Source organism: Girardinichthys multiradiatus, chromosome 5 (assembly GCF_021462225.1).
Source record: "Girardinichthys multiradiatus isolate DD_20200921_A chromosome 5, DD_fGirMul_XY1, whole genome shotgun sequence".
NCBI lineage: Eukaryota > Metazoa > Chordata > Actinopteri > Cyprinodontiformes > Goodeidae > Girardinichthys > Girardinichthys multiradiatus.
In genome coordinates, this window is record NC_061798.1 from 38,578,591 (window position 1) to 38,589,069 (window position 10,479).

At 39.1% G+C, this 10,479-nt stretch overlaps 1 protein-coding gene across 1 annotated transcript in view; it reads right to left on the minus strand.

The window, feature by feature from the left end:
* The window catches only part of LOC124868747 (vasorin-like), a 32,397-nt gene extending 22,505 nt beyond the window's left edge, over window positions 1–9,892 (minus strand). The window contains exon 1 of the mRNA XM_047366283.1: window positions 9,639–9,892. The gene's annotated coding sequence lies outside the window, so the exon portion shown is untranslated. The remainder of the gene's footprint in view (window positions 1–9,638) is intronic.
* Window positions 9,893–10,479: the final 587 nt, after the last annotated feature.

The following is a 10,479-nucleotide window of genomic DNA, read 5'->3' on the forward strand; positions in this document are numbered from 1 at the left end:
GAAACAGCAGGCTGTCCTGAACTGCTTTACACCGATATAATTTAGGCTAAGTATTGTGTATCAGGATCCCAATCGGAATCCTTTTAACAATGTTCTCACATACTTCCAGAATGGTGTTATAGGCTGTGCGCTTCGTTTTGTTAACACATGTTTGAGTTGTAATTGTTCTATTATTATTATTCTTTAAATATTGATCATAAGTTCATTTCAAATGTGTGAAATATATTTTAATGTCTCATCTTCTGTATTTTTAAATACTGTTTTAAATTATTTGATAAGCCAGGATGTAATTGAGATATTTTTCTGGCAAATGTTAAACTTTGCTTTACAGGTTTTGTTAATAGAAAAGGTCATGCTGATACTACTGTGTTTTCTTTGGCTCCGACTAGTCATTTTGACTTTGAGTCACCCTCTCCTCTCTTTAAACGAAGTGTGTCCAGGCATTCGGTATGGGATGCCAGTAATAACAAAATTTGAGAATACTGTGTTGGGTTATGGGACCAGTGCAAAATGCTCCATGGTGTCTTCTCTTAGGTCATAAAAGAAAATAAATGTTTTACGTTTTGAAAGCTTAACTTTTTTAAAAAGACAGGTAGCTGGCCCATATCTAAACTTGATATTGCCAAATGGCTTTTCTTGGAGAACTCGGGACAGAACTGGCATCAAAAAGTCCTACCTGGGACATGCCTAATTTAGAATAAACTTCAGTTTCACAAATAAATCTATCAAAGGTTTTTGCACGTACACTCCATCCTTAACACTTTAATTTTCTTGAGTTTCTCCACATTTATGATTTCCACTTTCAGCACTTCTAAAATTAAGTCCTCTCTTCTACCCTATCGTTCTTTAAAGTTGCTGTTGACTAACTTTTTATCCACGTTACAACTCTCTGAAGTGCCATTTGGTTCTCATTTGTGAAGAAGATATTCAAATTAAAAACACCTCAGACATGCCCGCTACCACAGCTCACTAAACTGGTTTCAAAAAGAACAATGGTTTCTCAAGCCCAGTCAGATTAAAGTGATGCGTCTGACACCACAAACATAGGAAGAACAGTAATGAAAAGTTATGCATATTGCTTTCATCATTTACCACACAAAACTGCTTATGGACATAAAATGTTTTCTTATTCTCAGATTTTGCTGAACAAAGTTTTTCAGTCTGCAAATACTCTTTAGGAATGAGCAGGAAATAATCACAGTTTTGTTGACACGAAGCTGCGTGTTGTGCATGCACAAAGTGTCATGCAAAAGTATCCGTACCCTTTAGGTTTAAATTTGTTTAATGTTATAACCGCAAACTTTAAGGTATTGCATTGTAATGTCATTTGATAGACCAATACAAAGTATACTTATGATGTTAACAGATAATGAAACCTGTTTATCAAATGTTTTATAAAAAATGTGAAGGTATGGTGTTCAATTGTAGACAATACTTTGTATAACCACCTTACATTTCAGTTACCGTTTTGAGTCTTTTGGAGTATGTCTCCACCAGCTCTCCTTATCTAGAGACTGAAGATTTTGTCCATTATTCTTTGAAAAATAGCTCAAGCTCAGTCAGAGTGTATAAAGAACCTCAATTTTCAAGTCTGTTCACAAATTCTCATTTGTTTTGCAGTCTGGACAACGACTAGACCATTCTAACATAGATACGCCTCGATTTAAACTATTCTGTCTCTGGCTGTTGGTTAGAGTCATTAGGTATGTTTACATGCACAACATTTCTTAAATTAAATGAATCCGAATGCATTCCTTAATATATGGCCGCAAAATCAAATAATCCGATCATGACGTGCGTTTCCATGTACCACGCTTTATTCAGAATAGAAGAACTTTGACATTCACAGAGTTGTCACATTTCCCTAAGACAACATCTGAAACAAAAGCAGAACAAACGCAGAAGCGTGCTGGTTGTGATCGACCAGAATGGACCTGGCTCAGGTTCTGAGGGTGGTTGAGGTGTTACTATAGTTAAGCTACAGGCTCAGCGTTTTGCTTTGATCTGTTTCTCTTCCAGCCATCATCAGATGGTGGGCTTCCACCCAAATCTAAACACGGCAAATCTCTAAAATGCACAGTTTCATTACACAGTCAGAAAGGTCATTTATTTGTTTTTAGCATTCGATGGTAAGTTTGACTGATTGTAAACCTCTTCTGTATCTGTGTTTCTTCTGCTTCACTGGCTTCTCTGTGGGTCGACTCGTTCACCCTTTGACCTCTGACCTTTTAATCCACAACCAGCTGCAGCGAGGCATCACAAGAGGACTAAGTGATTCTACATGCAAGTGCTTCAGTGTGCCAACAGGGTGAGAAAACATAAGACAACTGAACAATGTCAAATTTCTTCTCTTTATGAAAATCCTTGAAGTCTGAATGTTTTTTTCATATGAATTATTATAAATAGATTAGCGAATAAAAAAACTGATTATTTAAATAACAAAGTACATGGTGTTTCATCATAACAATGCAGGACCAGACTGAGTCACTAATAGCTCCTAAACTTCGATTAAGATATGTCTAAAATTATGATTTGTTCAGAACAATATTATCACACTGTAACGCAGATAACAATACAGCTGAGTTGATATTGTTATGTTGTTACACGTTAGCTCATCTTGCGGGTCCCTTACTAAATCTCTTTCTGAGTATTCCTACTCCTTAGACCTTTTCACTTTTGTCAAGTTACAGCCACTGATTTTAATGTTTTCATTTGGATTCGATGTGATAAATTAACACAAAGTAGCAAATAAGGTGGAAGGAATATGATACCTGTTTTGTTTTTTTTCAAATACAAACCTAAAATGTTTGCTGTGTATATATATTCAGCCTCTTCTAATCTGACTCCCTTAAATAAAATTCAATCGAACCCTATACATTCAAGGCTACCACAGAGTCGGGCATACTTGGCTCCGGGGACGTCCGCGCGTAATCAAGCGGACGCAGAGCAGACGTCCGCTGGACATGTCCATATAAAGCTCAGTTTTTATGATCACATATGCATCAAGCTGTTTTTAATGTGACACACTGCTCCAAACAACCAGTACGAGGATGCGCAATGTCAATGTCACTCTCTGCGCCGCGCAATCAGGTATACTTCCCCTCTTGCATCCCTAGTCTGGTTGTGTATGTACCACCTTCTTTTCTTTTGTTTTTCCAAAGCTACCAGACAAATTAGCTCTACCTCCTTGTCTGATGACTGAGGAACACACCAGTCAGATCAGGGAGAAAGGTGTGGAGAAATTTAAATAAGATTTAGGTTATAAAACAATATTCCACAATCTCACAGCGTGCTGTTCAATCCATTATCACTAAATGGTAAGGGTATGTAAGAGTATGACACACTTACGAACCTACTATGACATGGCCATCCACCTAAACTGAATGCAGCAAATAGGCCTGTGAGAACTCTGGAAGATTCACAGCTCAGGTGGAAGAATCTGTTGACAGGACAACTATTAGTTAAGCACAACAAATCTAGTCTTTATAAAAGAGTGGCGAGAAATAAAACTATTGTTAAATGAAAGCTAATAGAAGTACTGCTTAAAATGTACCACAAGCCATGTAGGGGGCCCAGCAAGCACAACCTATAGGCAAAACACTACTGTGTTTTTAAAACTAACATCACCCTGAACACACCATTACCACAATGAAACAAGACGGTGGCAGCCTCATGCCGTAGGAAGAGTTTTCTTCAAATTAATCAGAACATATGAGAAGGTGAATGGAGCTCGATACTGGGCAAACCTGGATGTTCACCTTCCAGGCTGAACACCAACCCTAAATATACAACCAAAATTTCAATGGAATGGTTTAAATCAAAGCATATTCACGTGTTAGAATTGGCATAGTCAAAGTCCAGATATCAATAGAATGGAGAATTTGTAGCAAAACCTGAAAACTGATGTTCACAGACACTCTGCATCCAATCAAACAGTTCTTGTGCTCTTTTGTCAAGACAAATGACCTAGAGACACACCTCGAAAGCCTTAAAATGCCATTACTGCAACTGGTGGGCTGAATGAATAGTTTAAAACATGCATCATTTTCATTCACCTCCCAAGGACGCTCCCTTTTGTGTTTGTCCCCTACATACAGTATATATCCCTATTAAATAACATCTGTGGTTATGTGAGAAAATGTGAAAAAGCTTACTGGATATGAACATTTTTGCAGTGCACTGTAATCTGCTATATATTATTGGCTTAGTTATAAATGACCCAGCAGGGCCCTTGCAAAATGGGTTTAAAACCTGAGGCCTCTGTGTCTCATTAACATATCACACTTCCTGACAGCAGGAAAGTGCAAATGATCAGAAGAATGTCTCTTAGTGTGCCTGTCAGAGGTTTCCAGCATTGCAGGTTATCTTCTGTCACACAGCAGCTCACCTTACCTGTCGGGCCTTTTGGGTTTGTAGGAATATCATAGATTCAGACAACTGTCTTCTAAAGTGCTTTGATGAGGCTCCGCAAACCTAAGGGAGCTGTCTATTTACCACCTGAATGTGTGTGTGTGTGTGTGTGTGTGTGTGTGTGTGTGTGTGTGTGTGTGTGTGTGTGTGTGTGTGTGTGTGTGTGTGTGTGTGTGTGTGTGTGTGCGCTAAAGTGTGCTTAGGGGGCCCTGGTCTATTGAATGAGCATGAAAGGGTGTATGCCTAACTATCTGCCCCTTAGGACAAAACAATAGCGGGGCTAAGGAGAAGTGGCGGTGAAGGGTGGGGTTTTCTTTAATCTGTCCTCCACCATCTCAGACCCATACGCCCTCAAGTAGTATTGTTCCTCTAGACAGAGAGTTTTCTATATTACAAACATAAACTGCCACTTCTAATTCAAACTAAATGAACAACTGCTTCTCTGAAATTCTTAATAGCTGTAAAATTAAGTCACAAGTTTTAATAGCTGAAAACTTTTTTCTGCTGGATATTTTCATCTTTACAATCAATTAAATTACGTTTACTAGAATAGACATTAAAGTAATCTGACCAGAGATATGCTGTTGAAGGCATCTTTGTCTCTGAGTGTCTCCTGGTACCACAGAGGAATGTTACGAGGTGTATTTTTCTGACCCAAGCTTTTTACCTTGCTACAGACCCACCATGTTTATAGATGACACTGTGAGGATAACTTGGGGGAATGTACTTAAAGGCATGCTTCATGGGTTAGTAAAGGAGTAACAACCCCCTAAACTGTGCAGGCAGAGGTGCAGAGGCAGGGTGTGAGCTCAGACATTGCAGAGGCTACAATCTGGTGAACAATTTAAGCTTCAAGTTGGAGTTTAAAATTCCTTTGGTGTCAGGGAAGCTTGTAAAGATGTAATGTGAGATATTTTAAGACTATGAAAACAGAAACCAAAATAGGTTGATATTTTAACACAAACTATAATAGAGCAAATTCATGTTAGAATTTGATTATGTCGACACTACAATAGGCTGAGGACAGGGTAGCATCAACTCTCCCTGCTGCCAATTTTCAGGTTTACCTGCCCTTACCAGTGATCGGCTGGTATAAAACTCAGAAATCTGAACTTCTTCTAGTAAGTGAATGCACCACACTAACAGCTCACACTAATAACACTTTTCAAAATGGACAAATTTGTTACTGAAAGAGAATGACTCAACGTTTTCAGTATTTTCAGTGTAAGGTGTTTGTATTTGCTACAGAATAGTGTTTGCTTATTATACTTACTAATGCTAACTCTGCAGCATGTGATGCTAAAGAGAGTTTAAAATGTCAAATCCGAAATCATTTTATCTTTGTTTTAAGATAAAAAGTGAAATTCTATTTTAGAGTGTCTAATCTTTAGCAAACACTTGATGATGCTGCCTCTGCTTCAACCAACCATCCCTCCGTTATCTACACGTACTTACACTAGCAGGGTCACAGGGGGCTGGTGCGCATCCCATGCAGCATGTTGGGGCAAGAGGTGAGGCACAACCTGGAAAGTTCCCTGCATGCAGAAACTCACACTCAAGGGCAATTCAGAGAGACCAATTAACCGAACATACATTTTTTTGGACTTTAGAGGAAAGCCGGAGTACCTGGAGAAAACCCATCCATGCACAAAGAGAACATGCAAGCACCATGTAGAAAGACCCGAGGACCTTTTTGCTGTAAGGCAATGGTGCTAACAACTGTGCCCCCATGCAGCCACCTCTTCTCCTGATATAAATAATAAATCACTGCTCTCAATAGGAAGGCAAGAATAAAAAGATGTGAATGCTGTTAAATATAGTTGCTAGAAAGAAATCAGTACCAGATCAAATTGGTATTGGCAGATTAAAGTTTTACAAAAACATTTGCCACAATATTTTAATTTGCGCATTAGTCATTTTAAAATAACTGCACTTGATAATTAGTGTATTTTAAAAACAAAAGCAACTCAGAGCACAAACTCTACGCATGATAATTTGGCTGTTGCAGGCAGGGAGTCCATATATTGGTTCGCAGGTACAGTGGAGCCAAGTAGAGGAATAAACCTGCATCTTAATGTATTCAGACACTTCTTGCTTTTCTCTGTCACTATAATACAGCTATGGCCAAAATAAAACCATATATGTTGTCTTTAATTTAAATAAGTGATTATGTTGTCCGAACCATGATTTAATCAACCCCAAAGCCACAATTCCAAACATTTTCCCTATTTTCCTGTTTTCAGACAAAAACTGACACAAACTTTGACAACCAAAGCAGGAAAATATGTTCATGAGAGCAGCCAAATTAAAATATGGCTAATGCAAGCATAGAGAAAAGGTGAGAATGTATTAAAAGTAAACAACATGGCAATAGGTTGCAAATGCGTGTGGCTCAGAAAACTAGACCTTTAGTGGGTAAACATGAACAACACTGCTGAAAATAAAGAAAAAAAAACAATCAGGAGGCTAAAAATGAACCTGTCAATACAAAAATGAACACTTTTTCTATTGTCAGTATCAAACTAATTCATCTCCACTAAACCACATTACCAGTCATGTGACTACTGGCTCCGGCTGATCAAGGTGGGGTAGATCTGAGACATCTGGGACATCATGGAAAATATTTTTGTTGTAATGTTGTAACCAGATCTTTGAATGTGCAGAATGTTAGTGACTTCCTGCTCCATGTAATGCCAAATCTAGTCAAAAGCTTAACCAGAACAGCAGAGGGAACACGTGAAGCTGGAAATTAGATTTATCTAACTGCAGCCAAAAGATCCTTTATTAAATCCTGACAGCCAAGAAAAACTTTGCACCTAAGATGTAATGAAAATAGAAATTACAACATTTATAAGGAGGCCTAACTTAAGTTACAGGCATCAGAAAAATGTCACCCACTTTAGTCACTGATGTTACTTTCCATCAAGAAAAAGCGGTACAGTGACAGAAATCTGACCTGAGCAGAGAAGCCAGCTTGTGTGTATCGGTGTGTGTTGAGCACCACAAGGCACACTTAGGCTCACAAAGAGGAGGGATTATTAGTTAATGTGGCTGATAGCAAATGAAACCTTACACACACACACACACACACACACGATACAGAGCAGAACCCCATCTTCTTCACCTTGTACCTCCTTAACTTCCCTCATGGGGTTATTAACTCCCTGATTGGTGAGCTTTCCTTTCAGTTCTGTCCTGTTTAGTTGTCATGGTGGCATGACCCGAACACTTATTAGCTGACCCTGTGGGGTTAGTCCAGCTTTGAAAACATGGAGGGTGAGGGGGTAGTTTGGGTTAAGCCTTCACCTCGAGGGGTTCACTGCTGCATCTCACAAAAACCTTAATTAAATTGCTGAGACACCGAGGCAGGAATGTTTGTTCTTCTCTCCGCCTCTACCTTTGCCATCCCTCTGCCTCCACCTTTCTTTGCTTTTCCCATCCTCATGTTCCACTTTAGGCTTTCTTAGTGCATCAGACTCCTCACAGATTAGACAGGGCAACAGTGTGAGATCAAAATAAGACTGCTGAGCCTTATTAAAAACCAGAAGTCATGCATCAGAGGCATTCCTTACTACCAATAAATCACAAAACAGTGTAGATTTAGAGGACTATAAATAGTGATTAATAATGTATTTTATCATCTAAAAAATGGCTGGGGCACAGGATTCAGCAATTATGAATTAACAGCAAATTACCTAAACAAAAAAAGTTAATGTATATCATAACTTTATTTTTATTATTATTTCAATGCTCATTTACCCGTTTAGTATTTAAAAATTGTAGCCCGGAAATTATCCTACACAACAAAAATACCATGACATTCTTTTTACAGCAGTTTAAATTACAGCTGCACAATATATCAAATAACAATCATCAACACAACTTTCCTTGTGTGCAATAATCCAAGTACTGTCCGCATGTAATATTTTGTACCTTGGAAAGTATTCACATTTTGCAAGCAAATATGTTAAGACAGCTAAATGGAAAGAGATAGAGACTTTAGTGACCAAAAAAGTGATGCTTACCAAAAGCAGTGCGGCCATCATGGGTTCAAGTATCGCACAGATTAAAAATATATGTCAGGTGTTTTGCCATGAAGGGCAGTTATAGTCCATCTAATTGGCCAAATATATGATTGATATACAGAGCATAAATACATGAGACTTGAAATACAGCACTGAACCAAATATTGCGTCCAAAGTTGCAATTGCGATATTGCATATATTGATATGTGATATTGTTTCCATTATTATGCTTGGATTATGGGTTTTCTATCAGCTGTAAACTATAACCTTTGAAATTAGCATAAATAATTGCTGTAAATATATCATTCTTTGTGTAAAGAATCTTAGTGTGCATAGTTGTTTGTCCTGTGTGTTTCTGTGTTGTGTTGGCCTGCAATGGACTGACCTGTCCAGGGTTTACTCCGCCTCTCGCCCTTAGACTGCTGGATATAGGCACCAGCTCCACCGTGACCCAGTATGGAAGAACCAGGTATAGAAAATGCATGGATGGTGGGCCAGTCATTTTCCTCACTTACAGCCAAATTTACAACTTGTCTTTTAAAGTCAGAAGGTAGTCATTGCCTGCTATAAACAAGAAATGACAGAAGGATATATTCAGCAGACATCTGGCCTGGCTGACAGGCTCCCTCGGTTGCCCTGCTGGGCATCGCAAACTAATCGTGCAAATTAAAGATTCCCGCATACGGTGATAAGACAGCCAGAGGTCAGGCTGGAGCCGTGGAAAGAAGGCAGATAACAACCTCATATCCGAAAAATTCAACACTAACACTGCCTGAAGAAGCGATAGAGATAAGAAGTAATCCTGTTTCCACATATCTCTGCAGGGGACCCTCCTCTATCTGAGAGCGCCCGCTGGAGCAAGTCCTGACCCGAGATACTCACCGTGCCCCGGGTGCGGAGGAATGCGAGGCACCGCTGCTGAAGTCCCCGGCTAGAAGTCGGTCTTAGACATGCGAAGCAGACTGTGCTTTCACAGAGCCGAACTGTTTTCAGACCTTCAGGGCGTTAAACTTTACCCAAGAATTGATTAGTTCTTAACATAATGGATATCGCAGCCTCCTAATTCATTTGATGAATTTTACTTCAGCTTTACACGTTAAGAAAAGTGCAACCATTTCAACTGATGGACAAGAAAAGAGCTTGTCATTAGATTCGGTGTGCGCTCAAACTATTTCAGTCTCAATAGAAGCGCAGTAAACGTACCTTGGCAAAGTATAATCCAGAGCCCGCTGGAATGCAGCTTCAGATCAAACTTTAAGATCCACTTTAAGAGCGGGTTTCTCAATTTAAAAACCTCTGAACGAAAAAAAAAAACCTTCTCGCAACACAGCAGAGTTGACTCCAGCACATCTCTTAAAGTGAGCCAAGAATCACTGCAGCGCACTGAAGACTCAGGTCCGCCAGACTTCAACAAAAAGCGCTCAGTGAAGCAAAGGAGGCGAGCTTTTTTAAGAGCTGCGGAGATGGGGTGTCAGCTTCACGCAGCTCTGCGGAGAAGTAGGAGGTGCGGGCAGCAGGGCGCGCGTCCGTGCGCGTCCCCGATACTGCGCAAATCCATGCTTGTCCGCAGTGTTTTATCTCCTCAGAGATAACTGCATTACAGAAGTATTCATTAAAACACAGAGCAACCCATGTTACAGCTGTTGTCAGAACTTTTTTAATATATGTCACTAAAGCTTTATTATTTATATATTGCAGGAAGCAATTTTAAGCAGATAGATAACACACATCCAGTTCAGACCACCACATTAATATTAGTCTTCATTTTTGCACAGGAGATATATGTCTTTTGGCTTTTGTTTTCTATCCAGAGGCACACCGCTTCAAAACAAGGATCCAATTTCATGTAAACTTCAATGTATTTTATTCTGATTTTATGCGACAGAATAACAGAACGTATTTCTGCATAATTGTAAGATGGAAGGAAACAGATGCAGGGATTTTAATTGAAAGAAAAACAACAATAATAAATCTGGAAGTTGGTCGTAAACCACTAAATAAAATTCGGTGCAATAAATTGTCTCCAGAAGTCCGCTAAATAGTA